This window comes from Myotis daubentonii, chromosome X, assembly GCF_963259705.1.
Source record: "Myotis daubentonii chromosome X, mMyoDau2.1, whole genome shotgun sequence".
In the NCBI taxonomy this organism is placed as follows: Eukaryota; Metazoa; Chordata; class Mammalia; order Chiroptera; family Vespertilionidae; genus Myotis; species Myotis daubentonii.
In genome coordinates this window covers 38,660,510-38,679,276 of record NC_081861.1, presented here as the reverse complement: position 1 = coordinate 38,679,276, position 18,767 = coordinate 38,660,510, and the positions used below count along the sequence as shown (strand labels likewise).

Here is an 18,767-nt window from a genome sequence, read left to right as displayed (position 1 = left end):
AAACCCAGGACCCCTCATTCCGCAGGCCGACGTTCTATCCACTGAGCCAAACCGGTTTCGGCTAGAATCCTTAGTCTTATCCACATTCCTTTGTTATGGTAAACCAAGTTGATATTAATTGGTAAGTGTTCAGTTAATCAGACTGTTAGGGTTGGGTTCCAAGCAACTAAAATAAACAGACTTTCTCATAAATCATTGATCTGTTGGTTTTTCATATGTATCAGTTAGCAATTTATTGATCAGCAATTCTATGGACTAGTTATGTAGGCTAAAGATAGAGTTGGAGTAGAAAAATTCAAATCACATTCAGAAACTCAAGCCAGCTACTACTTTACATATATAGACTTGAATTTCAATATTTAAGGTCAAAATTGTAGTTTGTTTTCAAAAGGTAAAGGAGTAATGTCAGAGGAATGGTGGCATGAAAGATCCCCTTGGTCTCACCCCTTGAAATTTCAACAATTTGAACAGCTATAACTCAACAAAGGATTTCATGCTCAATGCACAAATACACCTGAGAGATCCACACATTGACATATGTAAAGGTAGACAAGTGGGAGAGAACTGGGGAGAAGGGAGAAAAGCTGAGATGAGCCTCTAACTCAGCACTACAGCCAGGAGCTCATGGTGGGGCTCTGCCTGGATAAGGGAGGAATCAGGTTGTGGCTGGCACTCCTGTATGCCAGGAGGAGCAAAGAGATTCAGTGCAAATTCCTGCAGGTGGGGGCAATACAAGCTGTAGCTGAGCCCAGAGACATGGGCAAGTACATAGCATAGAGATGTGGCCATGGTTGTTGGGTGCTTGGCATTCAAGACAGGGAACAAAGCAATGGAATCTGGCTACCCTGTAAACTCCCAGTGCTCACCTCCCTTTGCCCTTGGTGTTGGGTTGTGGATCACATAATCTGCAAACATGAGAACTGGTACTACAGAAACACTTTTTTCTTTAGTAAAGAGTGCCCTCTGTGACTGGTCCCAGCATCAGGGCGCAGGGGGCACTTTGCAGAGGTTTAAGGTCACCATTACCAGAAAGGCAAAACAACATCGAAGGCTATCGGGTTCCCCCAGTCCACTCCACTTCCATGTATCACGGCTATGTGGATAGCAGTGCCTGGTGGTGGCAGACAACTTGGAAGTTCATGGATTTGGAGTTCCATCACCCATCTCATTCCTTTGTAGGGTTGGTCCCCTGTGACCAAGGTGACTGGATTACAGGTGAAGCACCCACCTACTAGGGAAACTTTTTATTCAGTTCCACCTCTTTCTAATAATCTGCTAGAGAAGTGGTACTCATACATAGAATACATAGATGGCTAGACAGAGAAGGAATCCATCAAATAAGTCAATAGCCAAAGTAGCAAGGCAGATCAGAAAGAAAATGAAAAATACCCAGAAAACTAACTTAAAGACATGGAAATATCCTATATAATAAAAGCCTAATATGCTAAGTGTCTGACTGTTTGACCAGTTGCTATGATATGCACTGGCCACCAGGGGGAAGATGCTCCCACTGGTAGGTTAGCTTGCTGCTGGGGTCCGGCATATCAAGACTGGGTGAGATGGGCCAGATATGTCCTGGAGCCCTCCCGCAGTCCCTCCCCAGCACTGATTATGCACCAGTGGGATCCCTCAGCCTCGCCTACACCCTTTTGCAATCTGAGACCCCCTAGGGGATGTTGGAGAGCCGGTTTCAGTGGATCCCTGCAGGCCAGGCCAAGGGACCACACTGTTTCACAAATCTGTGCACCGGGCCTCTCTTGTGATATAAATGGCAGAGAATTCAAGATTGCAGTCTGAAAAAACTCAATGAGATGCAAAAAAATACAGTCAGACAGTTTAATGAATTCAGAAAACAAATATACAAACAAAATGAGTACTTTGCCAAAGAAATTTAAACTTTAATAAAGAAGCAAAGAGAAATTCTGGAGAGGAAGAACTCAATAAAAGGGATCAAGAATGAACTAGGCAGCATCAGAAAAAGAAATGATTAGATGGAAGAAAGGATTAGTAATATCTAAGCTAGAACTCTAGTAATGATGCAGAAGGAAGAGAAACTTGAGCACAAGAACTCTAAGATAATTATTTGACTTCTTCAGAAAGAGCAATATAGGAATAGTAGGCATACTAGAAGAAGAAGAGTGGGAGAAGGGAATGGAGAGCCTATTAAAATAGTTAGTGAGAACTTCCAAAACTATGGAAACAAACAGAACACCAAATTCCTCAATACAAGAAGGCCTTCTCCAAAGCACATTGTATTAAAACTGTGAAAAATGAATGACAAAGAATTTTCAAGGCAGCCAGGAATAAGAAGAAAGTAACTTATAAAGGAAAGCCAGGTTATCATCAGACTTCTCAGCAAAAACTCTACAAGCTAGAATAGGATGGAACCAAATACTCAAACTACTGAGAGTGAGAAATTACCACCCAAGAATAATATATTGATCAAAATTATCCTTAAGATACGAAGGAGAAATAAAGACTTTTCTAGGCATACAGAAGTTGAGAGTTGAAATTTATCACCAGAAGAGGTCTATTGAGGAAGTACTCAAGGGGGTTAATTTATCTAAAACAAAGCACAAAAGGTCACAAACCTAAAAGTAAGATCAGCAATAAACATATAGCATAAACAGGGGTAATTTATGACAACAGAAACAAAATGGGAGGGAGTAAAGGTCTGAATTTTCAAAGGTGGATGGAGATCAGATGCATTCAAAATAAAAAGGACTGACAGTAAAAATGGCAGCTGAATAGGCAAGTGTCGTGCACCTCCTCCTAGGGCCAGGCCAGGAAAGCAACTAAATTGGAGAACATCCACCCTGAATTAACAAACTAGACACAGCTGAGGAGACAATTTTCAATAAGGAAGGACAGAGGATGCTTAGAGAATGCTGCTGGCCAGCCATAACCCGTGTGGAACCACCACCATGCCCCAGCAGTGAGTGGTGCAGTACCTGCCAGCGGGCTCCCAGAGAGAGCTCCAGCACCAGGCCTCCTCACCAGCTTGCTGGGACCCAGTGTCCTAGGATCCAGCTCCAAGAACCTCAGTGAGTGCAAGCCAGAGGGATCTCTGTGACCCACCCCAGCCCTGGACCCCAGAACCATGCTAGTGGCCTGACATGAAGCCATCCAGCACCCGTTCCACCCACAGCACCAGGACCTGCTGCCAGGGCAACAAGGAGAAATGCAGAGCACACTGCAAGGGATCTCTGACTGTGAGACCCAGAGCAACCTACACCTGCTCCATCCTGGCCCCCAGGAAAGTCCAGCCAGGGCCATCCAGAGCAAACCAACATGTACCTCATTCTGGGCAACAGGGGAGCACAGGCTGAGTGACACAGGGTAACCCATCCCCGCTCCACAATGAGGAGGGGTGAACTGGAGCAACCTAGCCTGTGTCTCACTCCAGGCTACAAGAAATTGGGGACTATGAAATCCAAAGCAACCACACCGACTCCACCCTGAGCCCAGGGTCTTGCTGCTGGGTAACCTGGTGTAACCGAGCGGGAGCCCCACTCACGCCATAGGGGAGCACAGACTGGACAACCCAGGGCAAACTACCCTCACTCCACACTGAGGAGGGGTGAACTGGAACAACCCAGTGCACATTTCCCTCTGGGCGACAGGAAAGCAAGGACTGTGTGTACCAACTTCTCCCTGGCTCCTGGGGGAGTACTGCAGGGGCTACCTGGAGCAACCCAGCACACGCCTCACTCCAGGCAATAGGAAAGACATGCTGGGGTGACCCAGAGCAAGCTGGTGTGCTTGAGCCAGGGGCCACAGGACCATGCTGCAAGTGCACTGCCAGAGGGACCTAGGGTGTCACCCTGCCATGGGTGCCGGGGATGCACAGCAAATTGTATGTCAGAGGGCTCTGGGACCTCACGGGGAATAGCACATAAGAGAAACTCTGCATGCACTCCCATGACCCTGAGCGTTTGAAGTAGACAACTGAGAGACCAGAGCTGTGGGAGAAGGGGATACAACTCAGCGTTGTGATATAAAAGGCATGAGACTCAAGGTAGACCCAGCCTGTGGGTTAATGATTTCTGGACGACTTCCCTGATAAGGTCTTTAACCTCTCAAACCCCAAGCAGGGTGCCCAGGGCCATAAAGAGAGCACAAAAATGGGGAGAAAATAAAACAACCCCTCAAAGAATGAAAAGAAGGAAATGCCAGAAAAAGAACTAAATGAAATGGAGGCATGCAATATGTCAGAAAAAAATTCAGAGTAAGGGTAATAGAGTTCATAAACCACATGGATGAGAAAATCAACAACTTTTGTATGAATCAGGGGGAAATCAAAATAATATAGCTACAGTAAAAAACACAATGGAGGGTTTCAATAGTAGACTACACGCCAAGGACCGAATTAGTGAGTTAAAAGGTAGGGCAGAGAAACACACCCATTCTGAACAGCAATTGGTGAAAAAAAATAGAAAGCAGGAGCAGAGCCTATTGGAGTACGGGGACAACATGAAACAAAGTTAGATATGTATAATAGGGGTGCCAGAAGGACAAAAAGAGGAACAAGGATTAGAAAACCTATTTGAAGAAATAATGACAGGAAACATGCATGATTTGGGAAAGAAAAAATCATACAAGCACAAAGAGTCCCAAACAAGATGAACCCCAAAAGACCCACACCAATACATGTCGTAATTACAATGGCAAATGTTAATGACAAACAGAGAATCTTAAAGGCTGCAAGAGAGAGAGAGAGAGAGTTACCTACAAAGTATCTCCCATTAGATTATCAAATGATTTATCAACACATCAGGCCAGAAGGGAATAGAACGAAGTATAAAGAGTGATGCAAAACAAGGCACTGAATCCAAGAATATTCTATCTAGCAAGGCTATCATTCAAAATTGAAGGGGAAATCTGGAGCTTCGCAGACAAAATAAGGTTAAAGGAATTTATCACTACCAAGCCAGAAATGCAAGAAATGCTAAACGGACTGTTGTAAAAAGAAGAAATAGAAAGGGAAAGAAGGAAAATAGGCATAAAGAACAAAAATGGCTACAAAGAAGTATCTAACAATAATTACCTTAAATGTAAATAGACTAAGTGCACTAATCAAAAGACATAGAGTGGCTGAATGGATAAGAAAACATGACACATATGTATGCTGTCTACAAGAGACCCACCTCAGAACAAGGGACTCACACAGACTGAAAGTGAAGGGATGGAAAAATTTATTTTAGGTAAATGGAAATGAAAAAAAATAGCTGGGATAGCAATACTTATATCTGACAAAATAGACCACAAAGTGAAGGCCATAACAAGAGACAAGGAAGGCCACCTTATAATTCTAAAGGGAATGCTACAACAAGAGGACATAACTCTGGTAAGCATATATGCATCAAATGCAAGACCATCCAAACACATAAAATAAAAATAAAAAATAAAAAAGTCTGGAAAATATCAAGAGAGCAAAAAACAGCAATACAACCATAGTAGGAGACTCTAATACCCCATTGACATCACTGGATAAATCCTCTCAAAATGACTCACTAGATCAGAGGAACTTAATTGATATTTTCAGAACATTTCACCCCAAAGCTAGTACAGATTATACACCCCACAGAAATACAAAGAATTGTAAAAACAAACAAACAAACAAAAAACTGGTCAACCTAGAAGAAATGGACATATTCCTAGAAAAATACGAATGTCTACAATACAATCAGGAAGACTTAAAAAATCTGAATATGCTGATAACTATTGAGGAATTTGAAACAGAAATAAAAGAAACTTCCAGCAAAGAAAAGCCCTGTGCCAGAAAGCTACACAGGGGAGTTTTATCAAACATTCAAAGAAGAAATAAAACTTATATTCCTCAGACTATTCCAAAAAAATTCAAGAGGAAGGAATACTTCCAAGCTCTTTCTATGAAGGCAGCATTACCCCAATCCCAACACCAGATAAAGACACTACCAAGAAAGAAAATTACAGGCCAATATTTCTAATGAACATAGATGCTAAAATCCTCAACAAAATCCTCACTAATCGGATCCAGCATTACATTAGAAAGATCGTATACAATGAGCAAGTGGGATTTATTCTAGCGATGCAAGGATGACAATATCCATAAATCAATAAATGTGATGCATCACATAAACAAATTGAGAGACAAAAATCACATAATCATATCAATCTATGCAGAAAAAGTATCTGACAAAATCCAACACCCTTTCTTGATAAAAACTCTCAGCAAAGTAGAAATAGAGGAATCATACCTCAACATATTAAAGCCTTATACGACAAACCTACTGTCAATAACATATTCATGGGCAAAAAGTTAAATAATTTCCCCTAAGAACAGGAACAAGCCTGGGATGTCCACTTTCACCACTCCATTCGACATAATACTGGAAGTGCTAGCCATAGCTATCATATAAGAAGAAGAAGAAAAAAAGGCATCCAATTTAGAAAACAAGAAGTAAAACTGTTATTATTCACAGATAGCATGATATTGCACATAGAAAACCCTAAAGACTCCATCAATAAATTACTAAATTTAATAAATGAATTCAGCAATGTACCAGGATACAAAATTAACACCCAGAAATCTATGGCTTTTTATACAGCAATAATGAACTCACAGAAAGAGAAACAAGAAATAATCCCATTTACCATTGCACCAAAAAATTGAAGATACCTAGGAATAAACTTAAGGAGGTAAAAGACCTATACTTGGAAAACTACTGGACATTAAAAAAAAAAGATAGAGAAAGACATAAACAAATGGAAGAATGTACTGTGTTCATGGATTGGTAGAATCAACATCATTAAAATGTCCATCCTACCCAAAGCAATATATAGATTTAATGCAAGCCCCATTGAAATACCAACAGTATATTTCACAGACCTGGCAAAAAACTCTCTAAAAATTCATATGGAATAAAACAGACCTCAAATAGCAGCAGCAATCTTGAGAAAGAAGAACAAAGTTGGAGGGATCACAATCCCAGATACAAGCTAGTTTGCAAAGTTACAGTTTTCTCAAAACTGCCTGGTACCGGCACAAGAACAGATATATAGACCAATGAAACTGAACAGAGAACCAGAAATCAAACCCAAACCATTATGCTCAATTAATATTTAACAAAAGATGCAAGAATATACAATGGAGTCAAGATGGTTTCTTTAATAAATGGTGTTGGGAAAATTGGACAGACACATGTAAAAAAATGAAACTAGATCACCAACTTACACCATACACAAAAATAAACTCACAATGGATAAATGACTTAAGCGTAAGATGGGAAACCATAAAAATCTTAGAAGAATTCATAGGCAGCAAAATATCAGACATATGTCCTAGCAATATCTTCTCTGATATAGCTCCTAGGGTAATAGAAACTAAGGACAAAATAAAGAAGTGGAAATACATCAAAATATAAAGCTTCTGCACAGCAAAAGAAACAATTAACAAAACAATAAGAAAGCCCACTGCATGGGAGAACATATTTGCCAATGTTATATCAGAGAAGGGCCTAATCTCCAAAATTGATAGGTAACTCATACATCCTAACAAAAGGAAGATAAACAATGCAATGAAAAAATGGGCAATGGACTTAAATAGACACGTTTCTTAAATGGACATACAGAAGTCCAAGAGACACATGAAAACATGCTCAGTCACTAATCATCTGAGAGATGCAAATCAAAACAACAATGAGATACCATCTCACACCTGTGAGAATGGCTATCATCAACAAACGACAAGTGCTGGAGAGGATGTGGAGAAAAAGGAACACTTGTGCACTGCTGGTGGGAATGCAGACTGGTGCAGCCACTGTGGAGAACAGTATGGAGTTTCCTCAAAAAATTAAACATGGTACTCCCATTTGAACCTGTAATCCCACTTCTAGCAATATCTCCCGAGAAATCAGAAACACCATTCAGAAAGGACATATGCATCCCTATGTTCATAGCAGAACAATTTACCATAGCTAAGATTTGGAAATAGCCGAAGTGCCTATCAGCAGATGAGTGTATTAAAAAACTGGTACATCTACACAATGGAATACTAAGCTACTGTAAAAACAGAAGGAACTCTTACATTCGCAACAGCACGTATGCACCTAGAAAGCATTATGCTAAGTGAAATAAACCAGTTGGCGAAAGATAACTATCACATGATCTCACTCTTTTGTGGAATATAATGAACAACATGAACTGATGAACAAAAATAGATCCATAGACAGAGAAGCATTGAACAGACTGTCAAACTTCAGAGGGATGCAGGGTAGAGAGGGGAGGGGGGATAAGAGATCAACCAAAGGACTGTATGCATGCTTATAAGCATAACCAATGGACACAGATACTAGGCAGGTGAGGGCATTTGCGGGTGGGGGGCAGGTGGGGTGGCTGGGGAAAGTTCAATGGGGGAAAAAGGAGACATAAGTAATACTTTATGTAATACTTTAAGCAATAAATAATTTAAAAGGACAAAATAAAAAAGACTACTATATATGTAAAATTTTCTTTTTCATAAACCTAGTGGTGACCACACATACACAAACACACACACACACACAAATAAAACTGAGACACGTAGCTTAAGAAAAGATAAAATGGGAAAGAAGTATGGTATACCACTAAACAGAAACAGCAGACAGAAGCACAAAGGAATATAACAATGGAAGCACAGAGCTACCAGAAAACAAGAGATAAAATGGCTGAAGGAAATCCTCAAACATCAATAATTACTCTAAATGTGAATGAACCAAATTCACCAATAAAGAAGCACAGAGTAACACATTGGATCCAAAAGCAAAGCTCAAGCACATGCTGCCTTCTGGAGATACATTTAAGCTGCAAAGACAAAGGTAGACTCAAAGAGAAAGGGTGGAAAGTGATTCTCTATGTAAATAGCATCAACAGAAAAGTAGCAGTAGTCATACTTATATCAGACAAAATCAATTTCAAGATAACAAAGTTAACAAGGCACAAATTATAATGATAAAGGGGACACTACATCAAGAAGACATACACTTTTCAGAATATATGCATCCAATTAGGCAGCACCGAAATATATCAAGCAACTCTCATAGAACTAAAGGGAGAAACACATCAAAATGCAATCATAGTTGGGGATCTTAATACTCCATGGACAGTTCTTGGCAGGTCATCTAAACAGAAAATAAATAAATATCAGCCTTAAATGACACATTAGAACAAATGGACATAATTGACAGTTATAGAGCTTTTCTTTCCAGAACTTCAGATTATAGGTTCTTCTCCAGTGCACATGAAACAGTCTCAAGAATAGACCATATGTTGAGTCACAAACTAACTCAACAAATTCAAGAAGATTAAAATCATACTAAGCATGTTCTCTGATTACATGCTTTGAAATTAGAAATCAATTATAAAAAGGAAAAAGAAAAACCCCATAAATATGTGGAGATTAAACAATACACTACTAAAAATGACTGGGTCCACGAAGAAATAAAAGATGAGATCAAAAGCTACATAGAGACAAATGAGAATGACACTATGACATATCAAAACTTCCGGGATACAGCAAAAACAGTAATAAGGACATTTATATCATTACAAGTCTATTTCAAAAAACAAGAGAAAACCCAAATAAGCAACCTAACATCTTAAAGAGCTAGAAAAAGAACACAGGCAACCCAGATTCAGCAGAAGAAAGAAAAGTAACAAAAATTAGAATAGAACTGAATGAAATAGAGAACAAAAAAGACTATCCAAAAAATGAATACAACAAAGACCTCATTCTTTGAAAAGACTAATAAAATTGACAAATCCCTTGCTATATTCAGTAAGGAAAAAGGAGAAAAGACTCATATAAACAAAATCAGAAATGAAAGAGCAGTTACCACAGACATCACAGGTATACAAAAGATCCTACTAGAATATTATGAAAGACTATGTCACCAAATTCAACAACCTAGAAGAAATGGATGTGTTCCTATAAATAAATAACCTTCCTAGCCTGAATCATGAAGAGTTGCAAAATCTAAATAGGCTGATTAGCAGTGAGGGAATTGAAACATCCATCAAAAAACTCCTAAAAAATAAAAGTACAGGACCAGATGGCTTCACTAGTAAATTTTATCAAACATTCAAAGAAAATTTGATACCTATCCTTGTCAAACTCTTCCAAAAAATTGAAGAAGAGGTAATCCTTCCTAATACATTTTATGAGGCCAACATAAACCTGATACCAAAACCTGGCAAGGATAACTGCAAAAAGAAAACTACAAAACAATGTCTCTGATGAATACAGATGTAAAAATCCTAAACAAAATATTAGCAAATTGAATACAACAATACATTAAAAATAATAAATCATGATCAAGTGAGGTTCATTCCAGGGGCACAAGGTTAGTTCAACATATGCAAATTAATCAATGTAATACACCACATTAACAAAAGGAGGAATAAAAATCACATGATTTTTATTAGAAAAGGTATTTGATAGGATACAGCAACAACTTAGGCTTAAAACACTCAATAAAATGGGTATAGAAGGAAAGTACCTCAATATAATAAAGGTCATATGTAACAAGCCCTCAGTCAATATCATACACAATGATGAAAATGGAAAGCTTTTCCTCTAAAATCAGGAAGAAAACAAGGATTCTCACTCTCACCAGTTTTATTCAACATAGTGCTGGAAATCCTAGCCAGAGCAATCAGTCAAGAGAAAGAAATAAAGGGCATCCAAATTGGGAAGGAAGAAGTAAAACTGTCACTTTTTACAGATGACATGATTCTTTAGAAGAAAATCCTAAAAACTTCACCAAAAAACTATTAGAAACAATAAACACATACAATAAAGTTGCAGGATGCAAATCAATGTTCAAAAATCCACTGCTTTCCTGTATCCTAGCAATGAAACTTAAGAAAAAGGAATGGAAACACACACACACACACACACACACACACACACACACACACACACACACAAATTCCTTTTCCAATTGCAACAAAAAGAATAAAATACCTAGGAATAAACTTAACAAAGAATGTGAAGGACCTATATATTGAAAACTAGAAAGCATTATTAATTATTAAAAGAGATTGTAGAAGTCGGAGAACCAAGATGGCGGCATAGGCAAACGCCGGAGTTTGCTGCCTTGAACAACTACTTCAAAATTAAACTAAAACACGGAACAGACATCACCCAGTACCACAGGAACGCTGGCTGAGTGGAAGTCCTACAACCAGGAGGAAAGAGAAATGCATACGGACCCTCAGAGGAGGGGCAGTGCTGAAGTCAAATTCTGAGGTGCTGAGAGCATGGAGCGGGCTGGCAGCGGAGGGTGTGGTTGGCGTTTTCAATCGGGAGGGAGTCTCAGGCTCTGAGCTCCAGATACAGGCGAGTCTTTAGGAATTCAGACTCAAACAGGAGAAACAGGACTGTCTGGCTTCGGTCAGAGCGAGTGCAGCTTTCTCTCCAAGCTTTACAGCGGGTGCTGGGACTCAGAGAGGCAGAGCCCCTGGGGACAGGACTGAGAGCAGCCATAACTGCTCTCTCCGGCCCACCCTGTTGATCCTGTGCGACCCGCCCCGCCCAAGCCCTGCACAGAGGCATTTGCCGGATAGCCTCAGGCAAAGGCTAGATTAGCACCTCCCTAGAGGACAGAAGTTCTCTCTCTGCAGACACAGCTGATCCTCACAGCCACTTGGCCTGGAGGTCAAACCCTCCCTGGTTTTTTGCTTCAACAATCAAGGTTTAACTATAAGACTGTGAACAAAGACCACTAGGGGGTGCACCAAGGAAGCATAACAAAATGCGGAGACAAAGAAACAGGACAAAATTGTCAATGGAAGATATAGAGTTCAGAACCACACTTTTAAGGTCTCTCAAGAACTGTTTAGAAGCCGCCGATAAACTTAATGAGATCTACAACAAAACTAATGAGACCCTCGATGTTATGTTGGGGAACCAACTAGAAATTAAGCATACACGGACTGAAACAATGAATATTATACAGACTCCCGACAGCAGACCAGAGGAGCGCAAGAATCAAGTCAATGATTTGAAATGCGAGGAAGCAAAAAACACCCAACCGGAGGGGCGGAATGAAAAAAGAATCCAAAAATGCGAGGATAGTGTAAGGAGCCTCTGGGACAGCTTCAAGCGTACCAACATCAGAATTATAGGGGTGCCAGAAGATGAGAGAGAACAAGATATTGAAAACCTATTTGAAGAAATAATGACAGAAAACTTCCCCCACCTGGTGAAAGAAATGGACTTACAGGTCCAAGAAGCACGGAGAACCCCAAACAAAAGGAATCCAAAGAGGACCACACCAAGACACATCATAATTAAAATGCCAAGAGCAAAAGACAAAGAGAGAATCTTAAAAATAGCAAGAGAAAGAAACTCAGTTACCTACAAGGGAATACCCATACGACTGTCAGCTGATTTCTCAACAGAAACTTTGCAGGCCAGGAGGGAGTGGCAAGAAATATTCAAAGTGATGAATACCAAGAACCTACAACCACGATTACTTTATCCAGCAAAGCTATCATTCAGAATTGAAGGTCAGATAAAGAGCTTCACAGATAAGGAAAAGCTAAAGGAGTTCATCACCACCAAACCAGTATTATATGAAATGCTGAAAGGTATCCTTTAAGAAGAGGAAGAAGAAGAAAAAGGTAAAGATACAAATTATGAACAACAAATACACATCTATCAACAGGTGAATCTAAAAATCAAGTGAATAAATAATCTGATGAACAGAATGAACTGTTGATTATAATAGAATCAGGGACATAGAAAGGGAATGGACTGACTATTCTTGGGGGGGAAAGGGGTGTGGGAGATGCGGGAAGAGACTGGACAAAAATCGTGCACCTATGGATGAGGACAGTGGGTGGGGACTGAGGGCGGAGGGTGGGGCGGGAACTGGGAGGAGGGGAGTTATGGGGGGGGGAAAGAGGAACAAATGTAATAATATGAACAATAAAGATTTAATAAAAAAATAAAAAAAAATAAAAGAGATTGTAAAAATACACAATGAAATGGAAAGATATTTTATGTTCATGGATTGGAAGAAATGGCCATATTACCAAAGCAATACACAGATGTAATGCAATCCCCATCAAAATTCCAATGTCTTTTTTAAAGAAATAGAACAAAAAATCAGACTTGTATGGAACAACAAAAGACTTGAATAGCCAATGACATCCTGAGAAAAAAGAATGAAGCTGGAGGTATCACGCTACCTGACTTTAAATTATACTACAGAGCTACAATAATCAAACAACATGATATTGTCAGAAAAACAGACACACCACATTAACAAAAGAAGGGATAAAAATCACATGATTTTTATCAGAAAAGGCATTTGATAGGATATAACAACCATTTATGCTAAAACACTCAATAAAATGGGTATAGAAGGAAAGTACCTCAATACAATAAAGGTCATATATACCTTTCAATGGAAAATAATTGATACCCCAGACATAAAGCCACATGTATATGGGCAAATAATTTTTGGCAAAGGAGCCAAAAACACACAATGGAGTAAAGAAAGTCTCTTCAACAAATAGTACTAAAAACAGTTTGTCCCCATGTACAAAAATTAATTCAAAATGGATCAAAGACCTAAATATAAGATCTGAAAAATAAATTACATAGAAGAAAACATAGATACTGAACTTATGGTCCTTGGTCATAGAGAAAATTTTGTGAATTTGACCCCAAAAGCATGAGAAGTAAAGTCAAAATTAAATAAACTAAAAAGCTTCTGCACAGCAAAAGAAACCACCATCAAAACAAAAAGGCAACCAACTAAATGGAAGATAATATTTGCAAACAACAGCTCCAACAAAAGGTTAATATCCAAAGTATATAAAAAATTCATACAACTCAACACCAAACAAACAATTCAATATAAAAAAAAAGTTGGTAGAGAACTTGAACAGACACCTCTCCCAGGAAGCCATACAAATGGCAAACAAATATATGAAAAGATGTTCAACTTCACTAGTTATTAAGGAAATGCAAATAAAAACTACAATGAAATACCACTTTGCCAGGAGCCGGTCCATCCTTGCTGTTTCAAGGGACCTGGCATATATGGCATACGGTTCTTAATATGTTTGCTCACCTTCTTGGCGCTGTGTTTTAACCAAGGTCACCTCTCCGAGAAAGGTTGAATCCCCAGGTAGGGATTTTCCCCTGAAGTTAGGGAGGGAATAAAACCCCTCAACTAAGTGCCAGGCGGGTAATTAATCCCTTTAACTACGAACAATCATGCATAAACTACATAATCTTTTCTCCCTGGAATGGAGATGAGAAACGCCCTAACCTTTGTAATAGAGATTGATAGGATTGAATCAACTGGTATAAATACAGTTGTAACAAGACAGAAACACACAGAACTCAGAACACAGAACTCAGAACACAGAACTAAGGACACAGGGCTTGGAAGACAGGACTAAGAGAGACAGAGCCTAGGCACAGAACCTACACAGAACGTTCTCTAGAGACAGAAGAACTTCGCTGGAGAGAGCATGCTGGAGGATCCTGGACAGGGACTGGCCTCGGAGCCTGGAGGCGGAGCCTGGCGAGAGAGCATGGCAGAGGATCCTGGACTGAACCTGACTGCAGAGATTGGCAGGAGAGCCTGACTAGAACCTGGTGACTGAACCTGACTGGAGAACCTGGACAGAACCTGGCTGGAGAACCTAGCAAAGGAACATGGCTACCGAACCTGGCTGGAGATCTCAGACAGAACCTGGCTGGAGAACCTAGCAAGGGAACATGGCTACAGAACCTGGCTGGAGAACCTGGAGAACCTAGCAAGAGAACATGGACACTGAACCTGGCTGGAGGTCCTAACCAGAACTTCGCTGGAGATCCTGAACAGAACTTGGCTGGAGATCCTGGCTAGAGATCCTGGTTAGGCTGCTGATCAACTGAACACTGTCTCCTTGTCCTTCCTTCTTCGCCGACTCCGTCCACGCCTTTGGGGACCCCTGGACCCGCTGGGGTTGGACCCCGGCACCACTTCACTCCTGTTAGAATGGCTACTATCAACAAGACAGATAGTAAGAAGTGTTAGAGAAAAGTTGTATAGAAAAAGGAACCCTTATTTACTGCTGGTGGGAATGTAAACTGGTATAGCCACTAAGGAAGACAATATGCAGTTCCTCAAAAATTAAGAATAGAATTGCCATATTCTAGAATTCCCAGCAATCCCTCCTCTGAGTATCTACCTAAGAAACTTGAAAACATTTATTTTCAAAGATATATGTACCCATTTGTTCATGGTAGCCAAGATATGGAGGCAACCTAAATGTCCTTCGATAGAGGATTGGATAAAAAAAGATGTAGTACATACATACTATGGAATACTATTCAGCCATCAGAAAAGTTGAGATACTGCTATTTTCAACAGTATGGATGGACCGTGAGAATATCACGCTAAGTGAAATAAGTCAGACAAAGAAAGTTAAGGACCATATGACTTCACTCATATGTGGGATATAAAACTGAAACTTATAGACACAGACAACAGTATGGTGGTTTCCAGAGAGAAGGAGATGGTGGGATAGTAAAGGGTAAAGGGGGCCAAATATATGGTGACAGAAGAAGATTTGACTTTGGGTCATGGGCACACAATTCAATATACAGATAATGTATCATAGAAATGCACTCATGAAACCTTTATGGTCTTATTGAACAATGTAACCCCAATACATTCCTTTTAAAAAAAAAAATGTAAAGACAATGGCCTGAACATTAAATGGTCAACCTGATGACTTCTAGTAAGTCAGCAAGCCTTTCTGTTCTTTTGCCCATTGTCCATATAAGGAAAACAAAAACACAATACTGTTTTATCTGTTGATTTTCAATAAAATAAAATATTTCATCTAGCAAGAAGTTATGACTTCTCAAAATATCCCCATTCTCTTTAGGGACCATAATAACCATTAAAAATGATTCTTATTTTTAGTTAATAATTGATATAACTCTGCTCCTAGAGCCAAATAGAGTTTTAGAATAACATTTCTCCTACATGATTATCCTTTATACATATTAAGTCATTCATTCATCTTTTCCTCCCTGAATTCATTCATCCATTTATTAAAAAGTATTTATTGAAAACCTCCTATATTGTTAGGCATTGTTGTAGAAATTGGGGATATACGAGTGATTAAAAAACACATAATCCCTGACTTTATGGATCCTATGTCTACCTGAGTCCTTTTTTCTTTATGCTGAATAGATTTAATTTCTCACACTTTTTTACACATGGCATGATTTGGAGTCCCCTCAAAGCCTTGGTCATTTTCTTTTAGACATGTTATCAGTTTTCCCTCTAAGGAGTATGGGTCTCAAATCTGAAGTGACCCAACAAATGTTTTACATATCTGGGTTCAAATAACAGCTCTGTGTATTATTCATTGTGTTACACTGTGCAAAGTATTTAATCTGTCTTAGACTCCATTTCCTCTTCTGTAAAATGGGAAGAATAATAGTATTTGTTGGGCTGTTTTGAAGATTGAGAAAGATAATATACATACAAGCACTTAGCACAGTACTGACATGGAAGTGCCTAATAAAGGATAAAACATTATTTTCATATTTGTTAAACAGCCTAAGATGGCATTAGCATATTTGGCACATACATTCCTCTATTATTGCCTCCTGAGGTTACAATTACTCTAAACCCCCAGGTCATTTTCTGTCTTCCTGGGAAATTACTTTTATCTCCCAGAGCTGTGATCAGATGTTAAGACTCTTATCAACCTCTTTGAGACATATTTTGACCAAGTCCATCTGTTTAACTAGCATGTGTGTCATCTTCCTGAGAGATGGATGTAATTTCAGTGCCAGTATCAATCTCCTTGACTTGACTTTTATTAATTTCTGGATTTTCTATGGATATGGAAATGTGGCTTGTGGCCTTCCTCAGTTTCAGAATCTTTTCTATAGGTGAGTAGATTATGTATTACACTTCAAGCAATAGAGGGGAAATGTTGCCCATTCTATTTATGCCTTGCTTCATTACATTTAGTAAGCCTTTGATGAATATGCCTTTATAAGATGACTTTTGAACAAAATTAATCCCACTTCTTAATGTGATACATTTAATGATGGCTTGTCTGCCTTTGCCTGCTCTATCATTTTGTTTTAGTACTTCACCTGGATTGCAATTTATTATTTTATTTTTTGGGGATGCACACACAAATACACATATACTTTTTTGCCTCCCCTCACTGCTCTAAAATCTTTGGCAATAATTCAGAAGGTGAGGAATCATGAGTGGGAATGGGGGTGGAGAAGAGGAGGGAAGATTTGAGCTCTGACTTACATACATAACATAAATAAATATAATCTTATGGGCAAGGCTTTTTGTCAGTGTTTCTGAGTCAGACTTAAATCAGGAGCATAAGATCTAGGGAACTAGGAAGCTTTTTGAGGGCACAGGTTAGATAAAGCAGTACAGAAGAAGGGAGAAGTGGAGGTTAGAAAGGAGACCCCAAATCAAAACTCATTTTATTGCTTAAGTGCTGGGGTCCAACCCCAGCAGGTCCAGGGGTCCCCAAAGGTGTGGACGGAGTCGGCGAAGAAGGAACGACATGGAGACAGCGTTCAGTTGGTCAGCAGCCTAGACAGGATCTCTAGCCAAGTTCTGGTCAGGATCTCCGGCAAAGTTCTGGTTAGGATTTCCAGCCAGGTTCTGTGTCCATGTTCTCTTGCTAGGTTCTCCAGCCAGGTTCTCCAGGTTCTCCAGCCAGGTTCAGTCACCAGGTTCTAGTCAGGTTCTCTTGCCATGTTCTATCCAGGTTCTGTAGCCAGGTTCTGTCTCTAGGTTCTTCAGCCAGGTTCAGTCACCAGGTTCCAGTCAGGTTCTCTTGCCATGTTCTATCCAGGTTCTGTAGCCAGGTTCTGTCTCTAGGTTCTTCAGCCAGGTTCTCTCTCTAGGTTCTGTCTCTAGGTTCTGTGGCCAGTTTCTGTCCAGGATTTTTTTGCCATGTTCTGTCTCTAGGTTCTGTCCCTAGGTTCTGTGGCCAATTTCTGTCCAGGATCTTTTGCCATGTTCTCTCCAGCAAAGTTCTTCTGTCTCTAGGTTCTGTGTAGGTTCTGTGTCCATGGTTCTGTCTTCTAAGTTCTTTCTCCTGCTGTCTTGTTACATCTGTATTTATACCAGTTGATTCAATCCTATCAATCTCTTTTCCAAAGGTTAGGGCGTTTCTTATCTCCATTCCAGGGAGTAAAGATTATGTAGCTAAGCATGATTGTTTGTAGTTAAAGTGATTAATTACCCGCCTGGCACTTAGTTGAGGGGTTTTATTCCCTCCCTAACTTCAGGGGAAAATCCTTACCTGGGGAAACAACCTTTCTCAGTGAGGAGACCTTGGTTAAAACACATAGTGCCAAGAAGGTGAGCAAACATTTTAAGAACAGTATGCCATGTATGCCAGGTCCCTTGAAACAGCAAGGATGGACCGGCTCCCAGCACTTAAGGCCTGTCTCATTTTAGACCTGGGTAATGGATGCAACTGCCATGGTCTCCATGCTCTTAACGATCCCCACTCTGGCTACCTCACTCCGCAGAAAGAGGACTTAATGCCTCTAGTGTGTACACACTTAGGCCTGGGGAAAATTTTGTGTGGAAGGGAGTACAGTGTAGGGTTGCCACATAAAATATATGGCACCTGTATTTTTATTTGAAGGATCTGGCAATTTTGGTATAGACAGAACTTGGATTTTGTGGGCTGGAATGTCCACATACATGTGTGCAAGGACTTTCACTCTG

The 18,767-nt window shown here is 39.8% G+C and overlaps 1 long non-coding RNA gene across 1 annotated transcript in view; it reads left to right on the top strand.

Annotated features, from left to right (window-relative positions):
• LOC132223883 (uncharacterized) overlaps window positions 1-17,966 on the top strand; it is a 585,179-nt gene extending 567,213 nt beyond the window's left edge. Inside the window, exon 3 of the long non-coding RNA XR_009450545.1 lies at window positions 17,881-17,966. This is a non-coding gene — a long non-coding RNA (uncharacterized LOC132223883). The remainder of the gene's footprint in view (window positions 1-17,880) is intronic.
• Window positions 17,967-18,767: the final 801 nt, after the last annotated feature.